The sequence below is a fragment of the Erinaceus europaeus genome, chromosome 1 (genome assembly GCF_950295315.1).
Source record: "Erinaceus europaeus chromosome 1, mEriEur2.1, whole genome shotgun sequence".
Classification (NCBI taxonomy): Eukaryota; Metazoa; Chordata; class Mammalia; order Eulipotyphla; family Erinaceidae; genus Erinaceus; species Erinaceus europaeus.
Window position 1 is genome coordinate 20,303,684 of NC_080162.1, and position 20,343 is coordinate 20,324,026.

General features: G+C 42.8%; 1 protein-coding gene and 1 non-coding gene across 2 annotated transcripts in view; one reads left to right on the forward strand and one right to left on the reverse strand.

Moving 5' to 3' along the window:
- Positions 1-20,343, forward strand: part of STOX1 (storkhead box 1) — a 72,289-nt gene that overhangs the window by 22,396 nt on the left and 29,550 nt on the right. The gene's annotated exons all lie outside the window — the stretch shown is intronic.
- Positions 10,004-10,110, reverse strand: LOC132542689 (U6 spliceosomal RNA). Its single transcript, XR_009553658.1, has one exon. It is a non-coding gene; the product is annotated as a U6 spliceosomal RNA (small nuclear RNA).

Consider the following 20,343-nt stretch of genomic DNA (forward strand, 5'->3'; position numbering starts at 1 on the left):
AGAAACAGAAAAATAGAATCAGAGAAATATATATATATATATTTTTTAACTGATGGAATCAAATCCATCTAGATTATGCAAAATAACATCCTTACTTAAAGTCAAGTGAGTATATAGACTTTAATCACATTCATAAAATGACTTCATAGCACTGTACATTAGTGTTTGACTTATCAGTGGAGTCTGTAGTTCAGCCAGAGAAGACCCATGAGAGACCCATCCATCACACTTTGGATGCTATTTGGCTTTCTCCCCCTACTTGCCACGATTAAGTCTCCCATAGCTTGGCTTCTTGCTAGGAAAAACAAATTATTCAGAATCATTCTTTTTTATTTTTAAATTTATTTATTCCCCTTTGTTGCCATTGTTGTTTTATTGTTGTACTTATTGATGCTGTTGTTGTTGGATAGGACAGAAAGAAATGGAGAGAGAAATGGCTCCCCCTCTGCAGGTGGGGAGCCGAGGGCTCAAGCTGGGATCCTCACGCCGGTCTTTGCACTTTGCGCCACCTGCACTTAACCCGTTGTGCTACCGCCCGACTCCTAGAATCATTCTTACTTGTCTTCTCTGCATTTGACTATCTCAGAAATTTAGTGGTCAGCTCCAGGCTATTTGTTTTAAAATATAATCATTTTCCTTCTCTCATTGAAACATGTTTTGTGATTTTTAAATATCTTTGTGAAACTCATGAACATTGCTACTGAAGACCACCAGTGCAAACATTATTTTCAGCTGAAGAAGCAAAACTGAGATAAAGAGTCACTGAAAGCTGTAGTTTAGAAATTCCCAAATCACTCAGAACCACTCGAGTGGCTAGTAGAAAAAAAAGAAAAAGAAAAAGAAAAGGTCAGGTTCAAATTCCTGGCCTGCCACTTATTAACTATGTGACCTTGAACTAACTGCTTACCTCCTCTCAGTTCCCTTGTTCTCATGGGTAAGACTGAGGATGTAATAATTCCTTTCAGGTTGTTTTGAAAATGAAGTACCAGCAAACACTCAGTCTTTGCCTTGTCTTAGAGTCAAACTCATCAAATCCAGAAACACATGGTAATCTCCAGCATGAAAATGGAAGAAAATGTGTCTTTGGCTTCTTGTCTCTCTTTTTACAAATATTTTATTTATTAATTAATGAGAAAGCAGGGGAGAGGGAAAGAACCAGACATCACTCTGGTACATGTGCTGCCGGGAATTGAACTCAGGACCTCACGCTTGAGAGTCCATTGCTTTATCCACTGCGCCACCTCCCGGACTACTTTGAGTTCTTATTTCCACTGGGACCTGTGCTAATTATTGCTAGTTTGACACATTTATTTTCTGTTTGTCATTTTAGTTAATTTATTAGGGAAATCTTGATTTACAAGACTCTTGGCACAGGCGTACAGTAGCTCACCCAGTATGGCGCATTCTCTGCTGTTTCCAAGAGTCTGGAGCCCCTGGCCACCACATGGGAGCATCTTACAGAGGGAAGTTTCATGATGGTGGAGCCATGCTGTGGTGTTTCTTTTCTCTCTGTCACTCACTCCTTCTTTCTCTCTCTCTCTCTTTTTTTAAAAATTTTTTTATCATCCTTATTTATTTATTGGATAGAGACAGCCAGAAGTTGAGAGGAGGAGGGGAGCTAGAGAAGGGAGAGACAGAGAGAAACCTTCTTCACCACTCAAAAAGCTTTCCCCCTGCAGGTGCGGACCAAGGACCTGGGTTCGAGCTCCCATTCCCCATCTGCAGGGGAAATGCTTCATGAGCGGTGAAGTAGATCTGCAGGAATCTATCTTTCTCTCTTCCTCTCTATCTTGCCCTCCCCTCTCAGTTTCTCTCCGTTCTGTCAAATTAAAACAACAGAATAAAATAAAAAACAAAAAGGGCCACCGGGAGTGGTGGCAAAAAAAAAGTTCACATTGACCCCATAGGGAAGGTGATGCCTAAACTAAGATGGAAATAAAAAGTAGATACACTTCACGGTCCATGTATGGAGCCACAATTCCCGAGCTCAGCCAGAACACGAATGAGAAATGGACAGCAGCAAGTTGGGCCAACATTTGAGTTCGCTTGTGACAGACAAGTCTTGGCGGCTACACTGAAGGGTGTGTATTTGAGCTTGAGGCCACTGAAGATTATTAGGTAGGAGAGTGCATGTCTGTGTGTGTGATTATGAGTTCACATGAAACATGGTAGCTATTTCCAAGCCTTATGTGTTTGCCATATCTTCTCTCCAGATTGTCATCTGCAGTGGCCAGGCCTAGGAGGAGCTCTAGAACCCTTGTTGACCTACCACGAGTATGTGATTGCTCATTAAGTGGTGATCTGTCATCTGAGTAAGGCCACGGAAAGCGCCCCAGGGTTCTTTGGATTCTGCCCTCTGTCATTAATTCTGTTAAATGACCAGCTTCTTACCCAGTTCCCATGGGCCTTTGGTTCCCTTCTCTGCTTGCAAGCATTCTGCCTGCTCTTTCTGTGTCAGAGTTGGCATATCTATGAAAACACTTTGAAAAGTAGAAGCGCTGAGATGGTTTTCTCTATGTCTTCTTTGCCGATTGTCACTGTTTTATCATCTTAAATGTATGAGTCACTTCTTTAAATTTATGCCTGGGAGTCGGATGCTAGCACAGTGAGTTAAGCGCATGTGGTGCAAAGCGCAAGGACCGGCATAAGGATCCCAGTTCAAGACCCCAGCTCCCCACCTGCAGTGGGGGGTCGCTTCACAGGCGGTGAAGCAGGTCTGCAGGTGTCTGTCTTTCTCTCCCCCCCTCTGTCTTCCCCTCCTCTCTTCATTTCTCTCTGTCCTATCCAACAAGGACAACATCAGTAACAACAACAATAATAATTACAATAATAAAAAAAACAAGAAAACAAGGGCAACAAAAGGGAATAAATAAATAAATAATTTGAAAAAGTTATTCCTGATTTTTTTTTTTTTTTTTGCATTCAGGGTTTTCACTGGGCTCTGTGCCAGCACTATGAATCCACTGTTCTCAGTGGCTATTTTTTCCTTTTTTTTTTTTTTTTAATTTTACTTATAAAATATAAATATTGGGAGTTGGGCGGTAGCACAGCTGGTTAAGCACATGTGGTGCAAAGCACAAGACTGGCGTAAGGATCCGGTTCGAGCCCCCGGCTCCCCACCTGCAGGGGAGTCGCTTCACAGGTGGTGAAGCAGGTCTGCAGATATCTATCTTTCTCTCCCCTTCACTGTCTTCCCCTCCTCTCTCCATTTCTCTCTGTCCTATCCAACAACAATGACATCAATAATAACTACAACAATAAAACAACAAGGACAACAAAAGGGAATAAATAAATAAATATAAAATTTCTTAAAAAAAAATATTGACAAGACCATAGGATAAGAGGAGTACAGTTCCACACAATTCCCACCAACAGAACTCCATATCCCATCCCCTCCCCTGAAAGCTTTCCTATTCTTCACCCTCTGGGAATCTGGACCCACGGTCATTATGGGGTGCAGAAGGTGGAAAGTCTGGTTTCTGCAATTGCTTCCCTGCTGAACATGGACATTGGCAGGTCAATCTATACTCCCAGCCTGTCTTTCTTTTTCCCTAGTGGGGCAGGGATTTGGGGAGGTGGGGCTCCAAGACACACTGGTGGGGTCATCTGCCCAGAGAAGTCAGGTTGACATCATGGTAGCATTTGGAACCTGGCAGCTGAAAAGGAATTAAGATAAAAAAGCAGATCAAATTGTTGACTAATCATGGGCCTAAAAGCAAGAATATTGCAGATGAGACTTGGGGTCTCCATTTTGGAAAAAGCTAGTAGGTCTATTTTAGGTATATTCTAAGGGGCCCATGATTAATTTACTAGTTTTTTCCCCGAGTCTGACAGATAACATGCAGGTGGACCCATGGTATTGCCTGGGGAGATGGTGTCATAGTTGGAAAAAAGGACTAGAAAGCTGGATTAGGGCTGAGAGTAGCTCCCAAACATGAGGAAAGTACATAAATACCATTAACTGTTTACCTCGTGCACTAAATATGAATATATGTGGGTCTAGATTAGATCGATGGGGCCAAATCTTGAATACACCTGAACCTCCGCCTCCCTGCGCCTTGGCAAAGGCAGGAAAAGAGCACAAGTGACTTTAAGCCTGAGGCCTTGAGCTCTCAGGTTCAGTCCCCAGAACCACCATAAACCAGAGCTGAGCAAGTGCTCTGGTAAGCAAACAAACCCTCAGTGACATTTGTTTATAGAAACAAAATTCTAAAATTCATGTGGGATTATAAAGTATCTCAAGGAGACAAAACAACCATGAGAAAGAAAGATGAAATTAGAGGCATAAAGTTTCTTGGTTTGAGTAAGTTATAAAAATTGATAGTCAAGACATTTTGTATTAGCATAATAACAGGTAAAATGTTCATTGAAGCAGGCGGGTGCCGGCTCTGCCGTGCACACAACAGAAATTTGCATTCCTGGTGCTCTGTGTGGGTATATTAAAGCTTTAGTGGTATGGTATCCTTCCCTCTCATTCTTTTTTTTTTTTTTTCCTCCAGGGTTATTGCTGGGGCTCAGTTCCTGCACCATGAATCCACTGCTCCTGGAGGCCATTTTTCCCCCTTTTGTTGCCCTTGTTGTTGTAGCCTTGTTGTGGTTATTATTGTTGTTATTGATGTTGTTTTTGTTGGATAGGACAGAGAGAGAAGGGGAAGACAGAGAGGAGGAGAGAAAGATAGACACCTGCAGACCTGCTTCAACGCCTGTGAAGCGCCCCTGCAGGTGGGGAGCTGGGGCTTGAACCAGGGTCCTTACTCCGGTCCTTGCGCTTTGCACCATGTACGTTTAACCCGCTACATTACCAACTGACACCCCCCACCCCATTCTTATTTTTTTTTTCTATTTGGAAAAGTTGACCAAGAGCAGTGAAGCCCCAGAGAAGCCAGAAAGAAAACAATAGTAACAAACATGTACCCTAGAGAGACAGAATTGAAAGCCTGGGGGGAGGCTGGGTGGTGATGTACCTAATTGAGCACATCTGTTATAGTTCATAAGGACCCAGGTTCGGTCCCTGGGCCCCTCCTACAGTGGGAAGCTTCACAAGTGGTGAAGCAGTGCTGCAGGTGTCTCTCTGTCTCTCTCTTCGTCTATCACCCCCTTTCCTCTCAATTTCTGACTGTTTCTATCTAATAAATAGATAAAATACTTTTTAAAATAATTTTATTTATTTATTTTTATTTATTTTCCCTTTTGTTGCCCTTGTTGTTTTTCATTGTTGTTGTCATTATTATTATTGATGTCATCGTTGTTAGATAGGACAGAGAGAAATGGAGAGAGAAGGGGACGAAAGAGAGGGGGAGAGAAAGATAGACACCTGCAGACCTGCTTCACTGCCTGTGAAGCGACTCCCCTGCAGGTGGGAGGCATAAAGTTTCTTGGTTTGAGTAAGTTATAAAAATTGATAGTCAAGACATTTTGTATTAGCATAATAACAGGTAAAATGTTCATTGAAGCAGGCGGGTGCTTCAATGAAAGCCCAGAAATAAACACACACATACACATCCAACTGATTTTTTTTTTTTTTTACTATGAGTGTCAAGAATACACAATGAGGAAAGAATCTTACTTCATCAAACAGTGCTGGGAAATCTGCACGTCCACATGGGGACAAAGAATGAAACCGGGGGAGCCGGGTGGTAGTGCACTGGGTTAAACACATAGTATGAAGTACTAGGGCTGGCACAAGGATCTCAGTTCTAGCCCCCGGCTCCCCACCTACAGGGAGGTCACTTCCCAAGTGGTGAAGCAGGTCTTCAGGTGTCTTTCTTTCCCTCTGTCTTCCCTTCACTCAAATTCTCTCTGTCTTATACAACAACAACAACAACAGAAGCAGCAATAACAACAATGGAAAAAAATAGATAGTCTCCAGGGAGTCGGGCGGTAGCACAGCGGGTTAAGCGCATGTGGCGCAAAGCGCAAGAACCGGCATGAGGATCCCAGTTGGAGCCCCCGGCTCCCCACCTGCAGGCGGTCATTTCACAAGCGGTGAAGCAGGTCTGCAGGTGTCTATCTTTCTTTCCCCCTCTCTGTCTTTCTCTTCTCTCTCCATTTCTCTCTGTCCTATCCAACAATGACGTCATCAGTAACAACAACAATAATTACAACAATAAAAATAACAAGGGCAACAAAAAAGGGAAATTAATTAATTAATTAATTTTTTAAAAGGAGCAGTCAATTTGTAGTGCAGGCACCAAGCCCCAGCCCAAATATATATATATATATATATATATGAAATTGGACCCTTTCCTTACAATATACATAGAAATCTACTAAAAATGGATATTTACTTGTGATTAATAGTGGTTTACAATATTGTAAGATTAATGGTGCGGTTCCATACCACACCCATCTCCAAAGGTCTTTGCCCCCTTGCTCCTACCAGTAACCAGTATAGTTCTCCCAAAGTCTTACAGTTTATTCTCTCCTCCTTTTTCTCTTTCCCCTCCCCCTCCTCCTATTTTTTTCTTGTTCTTCTTCCTGTTCATGTGTTTCAGTTCTCTAGATTCCATATATGAGTGAAACCATCCAGTGGTTGTTTATCTCTTTCCTTATTTTGCTAAGCATAATCACCTCTAGTTCTATCCATTTTGTCCCAAAGGACACACAATATCATTTTTTTTGATTGGAGAGTAGTATTCCATGGAGTATATACCCCACAACTTCTTTAATAGATTAAATATTTAAATGTAAGACTTACACAGTAAAATAAACAAACAAGTGAAAAAAAGCAGGAAAAGCATCCTGATAAAGGTCTTGACAATGACTTTTTTTTTTAAAAAAAATTCCCTTTTATTGCCCGTGGTGTTTTATTGTTGTAGTTATTATTGTTGTTGTCGTTGCTGGATAGGACGGAGGAGGGAAAGACAGAGGGGAGAGAAAGACATCTTCAGACTTGGATCACCACCTGTGAAGGGATTCCCCTGCCGGGGGGCTTGAACCCGGATCCTTACACGGGTCGGTCCTTGAGCTTTGCGCCACGTCACGTGCGCTTAACCCGCTGCACTACTGCCTGACTCCCGACATTGACTTTTTTTTATTATCCTCCAGGGTTATCGCTGTGCCTGCACTACGAATCAAAAAAATGGCTCTTTTTCCCCCCATTTTTCTTTGTTGTTATAGCTGTTGTTGTTGTTGGATAGGACAAAGAGAAATCAAGAGAGGAGGGGAAGACAGAGAGGGGAAAGAAAGACACCTACAGACCTGCTTCACCTCTTGTGAAGCGACCCCCGCCCCAGCGGACTCGAACTGGGAGCTTTACACTGGAATTCTTGTGCCGGGATCCTTAGGCCGGTCCTTGCGCTTTGCGCCGTGTGCGCTTAACCCTTTGCGCTGCTGCCTGAGCCCCTGACAATGACTTTTTCAGTAGGACACCAAAACCAACGTAACAAGCTAAAACAGAGAAGCAGAACTAAATTACAGACACCAAACATCGATGGTGGTTTTATCATCTCTGGTGTATATTATGACTAGAGTCCGTGTACACATGCACTTGTACATACTTCTATTTTTTTTTATTTATTGGGAGATTAATGGTTTATAGTCGACAGTAAAATGCAGTAGTTTGTCCTTCTGGAACCTTTCTTAGTTTCCACATAACAATTCAACCTCCTCTGCCATGGTGTTCCAGGACCTGAAATGCTTCTATATTTTTAAAGTATTACTTTCCTTTTTAATACCTGTTATTTTACTTCAGTGGTTGCTTAACACATTTCTCATGGTACTAAAGGGTATCCAGTGAAAAAACTTTCTCTGCTCTCATTCTTTCATTTCCATTCTTAGGAAACAAATGTAGCAACACATTCTTTAATACGGGGATTGGCGGTGGCACATCTGGTTAAGAGCACACATTACAGTGCCTAAGGAACAGAGTTCAAGCCCCTGGTCCCTACCTGCAGGGGGAAAGCTTCACAAATGGTGAAGCAGTGCTGCGGCTGTCTCTGTCTCTTTCCCTTTCTGTCCCCCTTCTCTCTAAATTTCTCTATGTCCTATTAAATAAAATCAGTAAAGTTAAGAAAATTCCTTAAACCTTTCAGATACGGTATAAATACATCTGCAAGCAATGTAAACGGATATAGTTCCTCATTTATTGTATATATTACAATTATCTTTTATTTATTTACTTATTTTTGGAAACAGGCTTCTAAAAATGTTGTAAAAAAGGAGAAGGGCTGTAGCGCAGTGGGTTAAGCGCAGGTGGCGCGAAGCACAAGGACCGGCATAAGGATCCCGGTTCGAACCCCGGCTCCCCACCTGCAGGGGAGTCGCTTCACAGGTGGTGAAGCAGGTCTGCAGGTGTCTGTCTTTGTCTCCCCCTCTGTCTTCCCCTCCTCTCTCCATTTCTCTCTGTCCTATCTAACAACATCAACAGCAACAACAGTAACTACTACAAAATGAAAAAACAAGGGCAACAAAAGGGAAAAGAAAGAAAGAAAAGTGTATGGGATGCAGGCACTATCAAAGAGTGATGAGAAATTGTTTCCATGTGTCAGCAACTGTACTGTAAACATTATTCAGTGATGGGGGAAAAAGAATCAAAGTATAGATACAATAAAGTGTTATTTATTTATTTATTTTCTTTATCAGAGCACTTCTCAGCTCTGGCTTATGGTGGTGCAGGGGGCTGAACCTGGGACACCGGAGCCTCAGGCATGAGAATCTCTTTGCATAACAATTATGCTCTCTACCCCCACTTCCCACTTAGGTGCAATACAGTTAACATTTTTTTTATATTTATTTTATTTATTTATTCCCTTTTGTTGCCCTTGTTGTTTTATTGTTGTAGTTATTATTGTTGTTGTCGTTGTTGGATAGGACAGAGAGAAATGGAGAGAGGAGGGGAAGACAGAGACGAGGAGAGAAAGATAGACACCTGCAGACCTGCTTCACCGCCTGTGAAGCGACTCCCCTGCAGGTGGGGAGCCGGGGTTCGAACCGGGATCCTTAATGCCGGTCCTTGTGCTTTGCGCCACCTGCGCTTAACCCGCTGCGCTACCGCCCGACTCCCTATAGTTAACATTTTAAAAAAGTCTTTTTTTTTTTCTATTTTATTTTTTATTATTATTTTTTTTAATTTTTTATTTAAGAAAGAATTAATGAACAAAAACATAAGGTAGGAGGGGTACAACTCCACACAATTCCCACCACCCAATCTCCATAACCCACCCCCTCCTATGATAGCTTTCCCATTCTCTAGCCCTCTGGGAGCATGGACCCAGGGTCGTTGAGGGTTGCAGAAGGTAGAAAGTCTGGCTTCTGTAATTGCTTCCCCGCTGAACATGGGCGTTGACTGGTCGGTCCATACTCCCAGTCTGCCTCTCTCTTTCCCTAGTAAGGTGTGTCTCTGGGGAAGCTGAGCTCCAGGACACATTGGTGGGGGTCTTCAGTCCAGGGAAGCCTGGCCAGCATCCTGGTGGCATCTGGAACCTGGTGATTGAAAAGAGAGTTAACATACGAAGCCAAACAATTTGTTGAGCAATCATGGATCCCAAGCTTGGAATAGTGGAGAGGAAGTGTTAGGGAGGTACTCACTGCAAACTCTAGTGTACTTCTGCTTTCAGGTATATATTTTGCAGTAGTTTATGGATACGTGTGCACATAAGCTCTCTCTCACAGAAACCGGTGTATATCTAGGTTATGGGACTTTGTTAGAAAGTGAACCACCTGAGATGAAATTAGAGTGTACTATAAAAGGAAAGGTCTCACCCAAGTAATGAAGCTGAAGGGTTGTCATTCCACACGTGAAGTCTCTGGACACAGTCTGAGGTGAAGCATGTTGAGGTGGCAATCGTTGCGTTGGTTAGGTTGTGATCGGCGGATGCAATATTATTTGATTTGGATTGGGAGAGGCATACGGAAAAGTGGGCCCTATCCAAGGGTTCCAGGACTGGGGGAAGTAGGGGCTCTATAGTGGAGATGTGAGGTTCCTGCTGTCTTAGGGTTCAAAAAGACAATTGATAGTTAATATTATCATCACATTATTTGGTAATTGGGTTAACTTTGAAAAAAAAATATGGAACGCTTCACGAATTTGCGTGTCATCCTTGCGCAGGGGCCATGCTAATCTTCTATGTATCGTTCCGATTTTAGTATATGTGCTGCCGAAGCGAGCACTTAAAAAGTCTTTTTACTTCCTTATTATTGGATAGAGACAGAGAGGAATTGAAGGGGGGAGGGGATAGTGAGGGAAATAGACACCTGCAACCCTGCTTCACCATTCCTGAAGTTTTCCCCCGCAGGTGGGGACCAGGGGCTTGAACCCCAGTCCTTACTGTGAGTACTGTAGTGATTATCAGGGTGGTAGAGCGCAGGACTTCAGTGAAGCTTCCAGTAATTAGTACATACCATGTGTAGTGTAAAATTGTCCCCCTGAAATTTTAAATTTTGCAAAACACAGTTAAATGACCAATTTTTTTAAAATGGGGGCGGGTGGAGAGAAATAAGCATTGGTTTCAGTGTGCAAAAACACTGACTGTGCGCATGTAGTGAAGTACCCTATAAAGGAATTTTCTAGCTGAGTTTGGAAACCCTGTTTAAGCAGGTTTCCAGGGAAGCCTTTTGAGGCAGAAGAAAATTCGAGTACTCCAAACTGATTTTGTCTTGGAAAGGTGCTTTGCGGTACTCCTTTTGGGTGAGATGTTTGAGACATATTTAGATAAATCTGGTTTCCCGTGGGGCATCTTCTTATGGAAGGAGTTGATCTGATCAAGTGGGCCCACACACTTCCCTACGAAGAATCATTGTCTTTGAGCAGCTGTTATGAAAGTCAAAGTAAAATACAAAGTAAAAACTGCCAAGGTCCCTGCCACCTGGAGACTTGCGTGTTGGAAGGTAGAAGGTATGGCTGGGCAGAAGTGCTGGACAGAGTCTGGCCTCTTTGCCGAGTGTCAGTCATGTAACCTGTGTCAGGTTCTTCTTCTTCTTTTTTTTATTTCTTTATTGGGAAATTAATGTTTGACATTCAACAGTAAATACAATAGTTTGTACATGCATAACATTCCCCAGTTTTCCATATAACAATACAATCCCCACTAGGTCCTCTGTCATCCTTCTTGGATCTATATTCTCCCCACCCACCCACCCCAGAGTCTTTTACTTTGGTGCAATATGCCAATTCCAGTTCAGGTTCTACTTGTGTTTTCTTTTCTGATCTTGGTTTTCAGCTTCTGCCTGAGAGTGAGATCACCCTATATTCATCCTTCTGTTTCTGACTTATTTCACTCAACATGATTTTTTTCAAGGTCCATCCAAGATCAGCTGAAAACAGTGAAGTCACCATTTTTGATAGCTGAGTAGTATTCCATTGTATATAGACCATAACTTGCTCAGCCACTCATCTGTTGTTGGACACCTGGGCTGCTTCCAGGTTTTGGCTATTACAGATTGTGCTGCCAAGAACATATGTGTACACAGATCTTTTTGGATAGGTGTGTTGGATTCCTTAGGATATATCCCCAGGAGAGGAATTGCAGGGTCATAGGGTAGGTCCATTTCTAGCCTTTTGAGAGTTCTCCAGACTGTTCTCCACAGAGGTTGGACCAATTGACATTCCACCAGCGGTGCAGGAGGGTTCCTTTGACCCCACACCCTCTCCAGCATTTGCTGCTGTTACCTCTTCTGATGTATGACATTCTCACAGGAGTGAAGTGGTATCTCATTGTTGTCTTTATTTGCATTTCTCTGACAATCAGAGATTTGGGGCATTTTTTCATGTGTTTCTCGGCCTTTTGGATCTCTTCTGTGGTGAATATTCTGTCCATGTCCTCCCCCCATTTTTGGATGGGGTTATTTGTTGTCTTGTTGTTGGGATTTGCAGGTTCTTTATATATTCAGGTTATTAGTCTCTTGTCTGATGTATGGCATGTAAAGATCTCCCATTCTGTGAGGGGTCTCTTGGTTTGGGTTTGTCAGTTTCTTACCTAACGCTCTGAACCTTAGCCCTCCCCTGACAGTTGTTAGCCACCAAGCTTGCGCTGCCCCAAAGTTGAGGGATTTGGATGTGGAAATTGTTAGGAAAGTGAGAAACGAATAAGGCATGGAGAGGATGAGACAAAGCAAGCTTTAATTAGCCTGTGAGGGGCTACTCTCAAGCCCAGAGTGGCTGAGAAATGAAAGCCTCGCTGTGGAGTCAAGGGGGACGCCTTACTTAGGATTTCCATCCTGGGTGTTAATGTCTTTTCTTGCATCTGACCAGTCAGAGTAGTTGTCTACCAGCTCTGCGGTCATAGTGGTTGTGTACAGGTCCCGAGGGAGTTCCCGGAGGAGTTATTCATTGGGTCCTTTGACTGGAACATCGATGCGGGCAGTCTGTTTTGGACCCAGCAGTTGCAAAGACACAGGCAGCTTGTTTGAGCAAGATGAATTAAAAAATATATTTATTTATTTATTTATTTATTCCCTTTTGTTGTCGTTGTTTTTTTATTGTTGTAGTTATTATTGTTGTTATTGATGTCGTCATTGTTGGATAGGACAGAGAGAAATGGAGAGAGGAGGGGAAGACAGAGAGGGGAGAGAAAGAGAGACATACCTGCAGACCTGCTTCATGGCCTGTGAAGTGACTCCCCTGCAGGAGGGGAGTCGGGGGCTCAAACCGGGATCCTACACCGGTCCTTGTGCTTTGCGCCATGTGCGCTTAACCTCCTGCACTACCACCCGACTCCCAATGTGTTCATTTTTTATTTAAATCAGAACTCTGTTCAACTCTGGTTTGTGGTGATGTCAGGGATTGAACCTCAGAACCTCAGTCTTTTTGCATAACCATTATGCTATTTCCCTGAGCCATTTTCTGTTTTCTCTTAGAAATTTTATACTTCAGATTTGTGTATTTTATATTAATTTTGTGTATTATGTGAGTTATGGTTTGGGATTATTATTTGCATAGCTGTGTTATTTTTTCTTTTTTTAAAACTTCTAAAAAAATTGATCTTTATTTTATTTTTATGAGAGAGGGAGTTACAGAGCACTGCTTAGGTCTTGCTGCTGGTGGTACTAAGGATCGAACCTGGGACCTTGGAACTTCAGACAGGAAAGTTATGCTGTTTCCTCAGCCCTGTGTTCTGTTTTTCAATAGCTATTTTTGAAAGGACTCTCCTTTTGCCATTGAATAACTATGACCTTTTGTTGAATATCAGTTGATCACAACTATTTTTGTGTTATTTCTGAACTCTCTTTTGTTTGTTTAATCTATATACCTGTGCTTTCACGGTCACTGAACTGTGGTTGCATAGTAAATCTTAAAGTCAGGTTCTGGAAGACATTCAGTTTTCTTTATTTTTCTATAATAGGTGCCTTGCTTTATTATTATTATTATTATTATTATTATTATTGGTTTTTTAAATTCTGCTAGGATTTTTATTAGGATTGTATTTAATCTATAGGTTTAGTCAATTTGAAGAAAATTCACATCTTTATGGTATTAAGCTTTCTATATTTAGTACATGAACCTATTAAAACTTTTGTTCCCGACTGTGTGTTACAAATGTGAATTTTGACCTTTGCATTGAAAGTCTTCAGGAAAACCCAGTGCCTTCCAGATGCTGAGGAATAAACATTGTGGGCGGAGACAGACACACACACACACACACACACACACACACACACACACACACACTCACTCTGAGAGTGAGAGAGAGGAAATGTAAAACCCGGATGTATTTAAATTCTCCAGAGGCACAGAGAACAAAGGATCAAAACGGACCGAGTCCCTCTGGGAGAAGTGGAAAATGCGTATCAACTGGGGGAGCAAATATTTTGAAAGGCAACAAAAGTTGACCCGGTTTGAGTTGTAATAGCATCACCAGATACTTGCTTATGGTAGTGACTTGGTTTGATGGCTGTTTGTTTTGTCAGGTTGGGGGGTGGGGTGGGCACTGGAGGGCAGAAGTATGCTCTGGTCTTCTCTTCTGCTTAGGCTTTACCTGGACGTGAGCAGGACTTCCCTTTAGTCATTGGCAAGAACCCTCCGTGCTAAGCCAGTTCTGACCTGGCTGCCTCACTCTGCTGGAAGAACCTGCACAGAACTTGCTATAACGTATCTGTTGATTTTCCTTTTCATGGCCCTTTCAGGGTAGCAGGAAGGAATCTGCATCTATTCCTGCTAACTGATCATAACTGAAAGGTGCTAATTCCGGCCAGATCTCAGCCAGGTCAGGCCCACCCTACCTTCACTGCTGCCTTCACCCAGCTTTTGCTTAGGCTTTTCAGGGGCCTCTACTGGTCAGGTTATAGATTTAATAATAAATAAATATATTAAAAAATAAAAGTAAAAAAGGAGGAAGACACAGTAAATAATAGTGATCAAGAGTATCAGTGCTGGAGTACAGACTTTTCACTTAATGTCGGGGCAGAAAGTTTCCACTGTGATTTTTATTTTATTTTATTTTATTTTAGCCTCCAGGGTTATTGCTGGGGCTCGGTGCCTGCACTAGGAATCATCTGTTCCTGGAGGCCATTTTCTCCATTTTGTTGCCTTTATTATTGTTGTTGATATTGCCATTGCTGTTATCCTTGTTGGATAGGACAGAGAGAAATGGAGAGAGGAGGGGAAGACAGAGGGGGAGAGAAAGACAGACACCTGCAGACCTGCTTCACCACTTGTGAAGCGACTCCCCTGCAGGTGGGGAGCCGGGGGCTCGAACTGGATCCTTTTGCTGCTCTTTACATGTCATGCCATGTGCGTTTAACCCAGTGCACTACCGCCTGGCCCCCTCCACAATGATTTTAATATAGTTGAGTGAAGGTAAATATTATGTAAATGGATAGCTCCCAAGTCCCAAAGGTGACCCAAATGATTAATGTTTAGGAATAACATCAATCCTAACAGAGAATTATAATTTCTAAAATCACTTAGCTTACCCAGGTTCGAGCCCCGGTAATAAGATAATGTAAAAAAATAAATAAATAAAAAACCACTTAGTTTATCAACTTCCTTAAACTATAAGGGATCCCCTAGTGGACTTTGTGCTGCAGAAGTTTCCTTGGAGTTGAATACTGTGCTGCTCATTTTAAAGCTGACGGTTTGTCTGTTGTTGAGATGCCAGGCCATTGTGTTTACTCAGACTTAGACTTCGGTGGGTTTCGCCAGAGCTGCTGCAGTAGCAGTTGTGGAGAGGGCTGTGACTGCTACCGTAATTGCACTGGGCGCAAACCTAGAGAATGCCGTGCAAGTAGCAGGATGATAGGGGCAGCTTTTTTTTTTTTTCTTCACTAGAAGAAAAAAAAAAATCTTTGCTGGATAGAGATAGCCAGAAACCAAGGGGGTAGGTGGAGACAGAGGAGAGGGCAAGAGAAACATCTGCAGTCCTGCTTCACCACTCACAAAGCCTTCCCCCTGCAGGTGGGGACTGGGGGCTCGAACCTGGGTAAACTAAGCTCTAGATTATGGTGGTTTGGAGGGATTGAACCTAGGACTTCACAGCCTCAGGCAAGAGAGTTTCTTTAACCATGTGTTATCTACAATAACAATAGTTGTTTTGTTACTACCTGGAGTTAGCCTCAAACTCCAAGGGTTTAATGGTTCTTACCTCAAGATTGTTCTCTCGTAGGAAGCCAGTTGGAAAGCTTTGGTTCTTCAGTTTCTTACAGATGAGTCCAACTTGGCTACAAAGTCCGAATTTCCCACAAGCACCCTCCACAGCTCAGTGATTTGCGAGAACAGCTCACATAGTTCAGAAAAAGGAGGCTGGCAGTGGAGCACCAGGTTAAGCGCAGAGTAGGAAGCTCAAGGCCCTGCACAAGGATCCTGGTTTGACCGCTGCACAGAGCTCGCTTTGCAAGTGGTGAAGCCTGTCTGCAGGTGTTTCTTTGTCTCTCTTCCTCTTTACCTCTCCTTCCTCTCTCAATTTCTGTCCTATCCAATAAAATGGAAAAAAAAATAAAGAGAGAGAGAGAGAAAATTCAGAAAAGTGCTTCAGTTTCCAATACTATAAATGACACAACCCAGAAATCACTAAACGGAAAAGTTATACCTGCCCAGGTATATGGGAGAGGGAATCCCCCACCACCATGAAAGTTCTCTGAGCACCAGTGTTTAGGGTTTTTTTTTTTTTTTTCTTCTTTTTTTCATTCCAAGTCCAACTTGTTCTTATAGAGGGAGGGACGGACATATCATAGTAGGGAACTTCCCCCAGTGCGGTAGTACTTAACTCCCATCTTGTGTTCCAGGCAATTGAACTTGGCTTGCACAAAGAGCCAAGTAAACACCCTCCCAGGTGCGCTACCTCACAAGCCTCTGCTGGGGGCTTTTTAATGGAGACTTTCTTACATAGACATGATTATTGACTGTTGATGATCAATGTGACTCCCAACCAAACCCCCCCTCCTGTCCCCTGATATCAGGGAGTGGTACTGAAAACCTCAAGGTCCTAATACAAATTTGGTCTTTCTGGCTAGTTACTAGTGCCCACCCTGAAGCTATCTAGGGACCTCCAATCACTCTAATCACTTGGGAAATCCAAGAGTTTTAGGCAACTAGACACAAAGATCAAATAACTTTCCCTGGCATGCTAAGGAGAAACAGGCATAAACACACAAAGTTGGGGGTGGGGTGGGGAGGGATTGCCATCTTGCACAAAGGTTACATATTCATTGAGTAAACTTAGTTATGTGTCTTGGCTTTCCAAGACACTTTCCAGTACACTTGCTTTCCATTTGTGGCAGTAAAAAGTCATTAAAAGATTTTAGAGTCTAAATGTCTCTTAATTCTTTTTTTTAGGCAACTGGTCTGGAATTATTATTAAGGAAGAGAGGAAAATACACCATCTTGGCTTGGTAGCGTAGTTCATCTGTATAGTGTGCTTTGAGACTACATAGTGCTCTGCTTTGGGGAAACTTTGGTGCTACAGTTTCATTCCTTCTCTGTCTCTGTCATCTTTCTATCTGACAAAAAAAAAAAATCTAGAGTAGTGAAGCCCCAGTGACAACAACAACAAAGATACACCTTGTTTAGAAGAATACTTAGGGCAGAAATCTGAATTAAAAAAACGATAATAGGGGCCGGGTGGTGGCACACCTGGTTGAGTGCACATGTTGCAATGGACAAGGACCCGGGTTCGTGTCTCTGGTCCCCACCTATATGGGGAAAGCTTTGCAAGTGGTGAAGCAGTGTGGCAGGTGTCTCTCCCTGTCTCTCTCCTTTCTCTATCACCCCCTTCCCTCTCAATGTCTGGCTGTCTCTATCCAATAAATAAATAAAGATGATAAAAAATTAAAATAAAAAAACGATAATAATAAAATAGGCCTATTCTGCCATCATCCTTCCTGTCCTGGCTATGACCCAGTGAGAAGGCTAGGTCGCTTTGCAAGTGGTGAAGCCTGTCTGCCAGTGTTTGTCTCTCTTCCTCTCTACCTCTCCTTCCCCTCTCAATTTCTGTCCTATCCAATAAAGTGAAGAAAAAAAAAAAGGCAAAAAATTCAGAAAAGTGCTTCAGTTTCCAATTTACTATAAGTGACACAACCCAGAAATCACTAAACAGAAAAGTTATACCTGCCCAGGTATATGGGAGAGGGAATCCCCCAGCACCAGGAGTTAGAAAATTCATTAGCCTTTGGGCTAATTAATTAATTCATGAAAGTTGAGAGAATTAATTAGCCTTTGGGGGCCAGGTGGTGGTGCACCTGGTTAAGCGCTCACATTACAGTGAACAAGGTCCTGGGTTCAAGCCCCTGGTCTCCACCTGTGGCAGGGCGCTTCATAAGCAGTAAAGCAGGGCTGCAGGTGTCTGTCTCTTCCCCCCTACTACCCCCACCACTCTCAATTTCTCTCTGTCCCTATCCAATAATAAATAAGTGATTTTAAAAAATGCACAAGTGTTATTAAAAAAATAACTAATAGAGAATCGGCCTTCCCTGGTGATGGCTGTGTTCAGTAATTAATTTACCTCACTGAGGTATTTGAACTACCTCTGTCAGACCCAGAAAAGGTACAAATTGCCTGACTGCAAAAATCAGAAAGACCCGATACAAAAACCCAGCAGTAAAGAAATCCCCTCTCATTGGATCAGCCAGTAGATGGAGGGACCACCTTCTTTTCCCTGAAGGTTTTGACTGGAATCTCACCAGGAAAGTTGGGTTAGATTTGGGCATCATCCAGAAAAGTCTTTTTCACAGGTGTCCCTGTGCCAGGCAGACCCACACGACCACATTCACGATTCTTTTTTACAGTTCACTGCCCCAGCTGTTATTTCTCTCACCAGCCTCCGAGCCTGCGTTCTGCTCGTGGGGCAGTGCAAACTCTACAGCTCTAGCCTGAAGACAGGCATGAGATGGCCAGTGGGTCCACTGGTCCTGCTGGTTCTCCCCATCCCCAATAGGCATGTACTTTATAGTACTTTCCACTGCTTGGGGTAGTGGAAGGAATGAGCCCCTTTCTTGTACAAAACTGAAATGTGATCTGGCTAAGGGGGCAGGGGCTTTCTAGCAAAGATTCTGAAAAAAGATCTGTTTAGTAGGGGAGCAGAAGGAGGGCTGGAGGAAGAGTAGGTCACAACACTTTATTTTAAATGTCTTCACATTCAATTACAGAAAAAAAATTGCATGATTTAGTTTTCACCTATCTGTTCTGCATTGTTATTATTATTAATTTTATTTTAGTGAGAGAAGCATAGATATAGAGAGAGAATGACCAGAGGCTGCTCAGCTCTGGCTAGTGGTGGTGCTCTGGGGATTGAGCCTGGGAGCTCAGAGCCTCAGGCAGGAAAGTCAGTTGCATGGCCATTATGCTGTCTCCCCAGCCCTGCATGCTTCTACTGATAGCAGAATACTTCTGAGCTCCGGCATAAAGTAGTGACAGGGGCAAGGATTTTTTTTTTTTAAAGTTCTTTCAGTATTAGTCATAGAATACATGTTGCCTCATTTCACTAATGATTTTCAGAATTACTTATTATCAAATTTAGATATATGCTTTTCAGAAAGGCATATATCTTTTTAAAAAAATTTGTATTTATAAAAAGGAAACATTGACTAAACCATAGGATAAGAGGGGTACAACTTCACACAATTCCCACCACCAGAACTCTGTATCCCATCCCCTCTTCTGATAGCTTTCCTGTTCTTTTTTTTTTTTTTTTTTACTGTTTGTCCCTTTTAAAAAAATATTTACTTATTTATTCCCTTTTGTTGCCCTTGTTGTTTTATTGTTGTAGTTATTCTTGTCGTTGTTGGATAGGACAGAGAGAAATGGAGAGAGGAGGGGAAGACAGAGGAGGAAAGAAAAAAAAACACCTGCAGACCTGCTTCATCACTTGTGAAGCGACTCCCCTGCAGGTGGGGATCCTTACACCAGTCCTTGCATTTGCGCCACCTGCGCTTAACCCACTGCGCTACCGCCCGACTCCCAGCTTTCCTATTCTTTAACCCTCCAGGAGTATGGACCCACGGTCATTGTGGGATGCAGAAGGTGGAAGGTCTGGCTTCTGTAATTGCTTCCCTGCTGAACATGGGCGTTGACAGGTCAATCCATACTCCCAGTCTGTCTGTCTCTCTCTTTCCCTAGTGGGGAAGGGCTCTGGGGAAGCGGAGCTCCAGGACACACTGGTGGGGTTGTCTGTCCAGGGAAGTCTGGTCAGCATCATGCTAGCATCTGGAACCTGGTGGTTGACAAGAGAGTTAACGTACAAAGCCAAACAAATTGTTGACCAATCATGAACCTAAAGACTGGAATAGTGCAGATGAAGAGTTGGGGGGGGGGTCCTCCATTTTGTAGATAGCTAGTAGGCATATTTTAGTTATATTCCAAAGGGTTTGTGGCTATACAAGTTTTTTTTTTTTTTCCTTTCCTTTTGCTTTTTCCCCCTGAGCCAGAAATCTGATATCCAGGTGGATCCAAGTTATTGTCTGGGGAGATGATGTCATGGTTGGAAAAAGGACCAGAAAGCTGGATCAGGGAAGAGAGTAGCTCCCTAATATGGGAAAGAGGTGTAAATAGTGTTGACTGTAAACCCCATCGATTTGATGTGATCTAGGGCCCATAATCAGCTTAGGAGCCTATGTGACCTCTGCATCCCTCTAGATCTGAGCTCACATTCTGCGGTCATGAGTAGGAACATTCCAAGCTGCCCCAATATCGACCCCTGTGAAGCAGGTCTGCAGGTGTCTATCTTTCTCTTCCCCTCCTCTCTCCATTTCTCTCTGTCCTATCCAACAACAACAACAATAAACAACAGGGAAACAAAAGGAAAAAAATAGTCTCCAGGAACAGAGGATTCGTAGTACAGGCACCAAGCCCCAAAAAAGAAATTACCTCCCCCCCTTTTTTTTCTGCCTCCAGGGTTATTGCTGGGGCTCGGTGCCTGCACTATGAATGCACTGCTCCTGGAGGCCATTTTTTCCTTTTGTCGCCCTGTTGTTTAT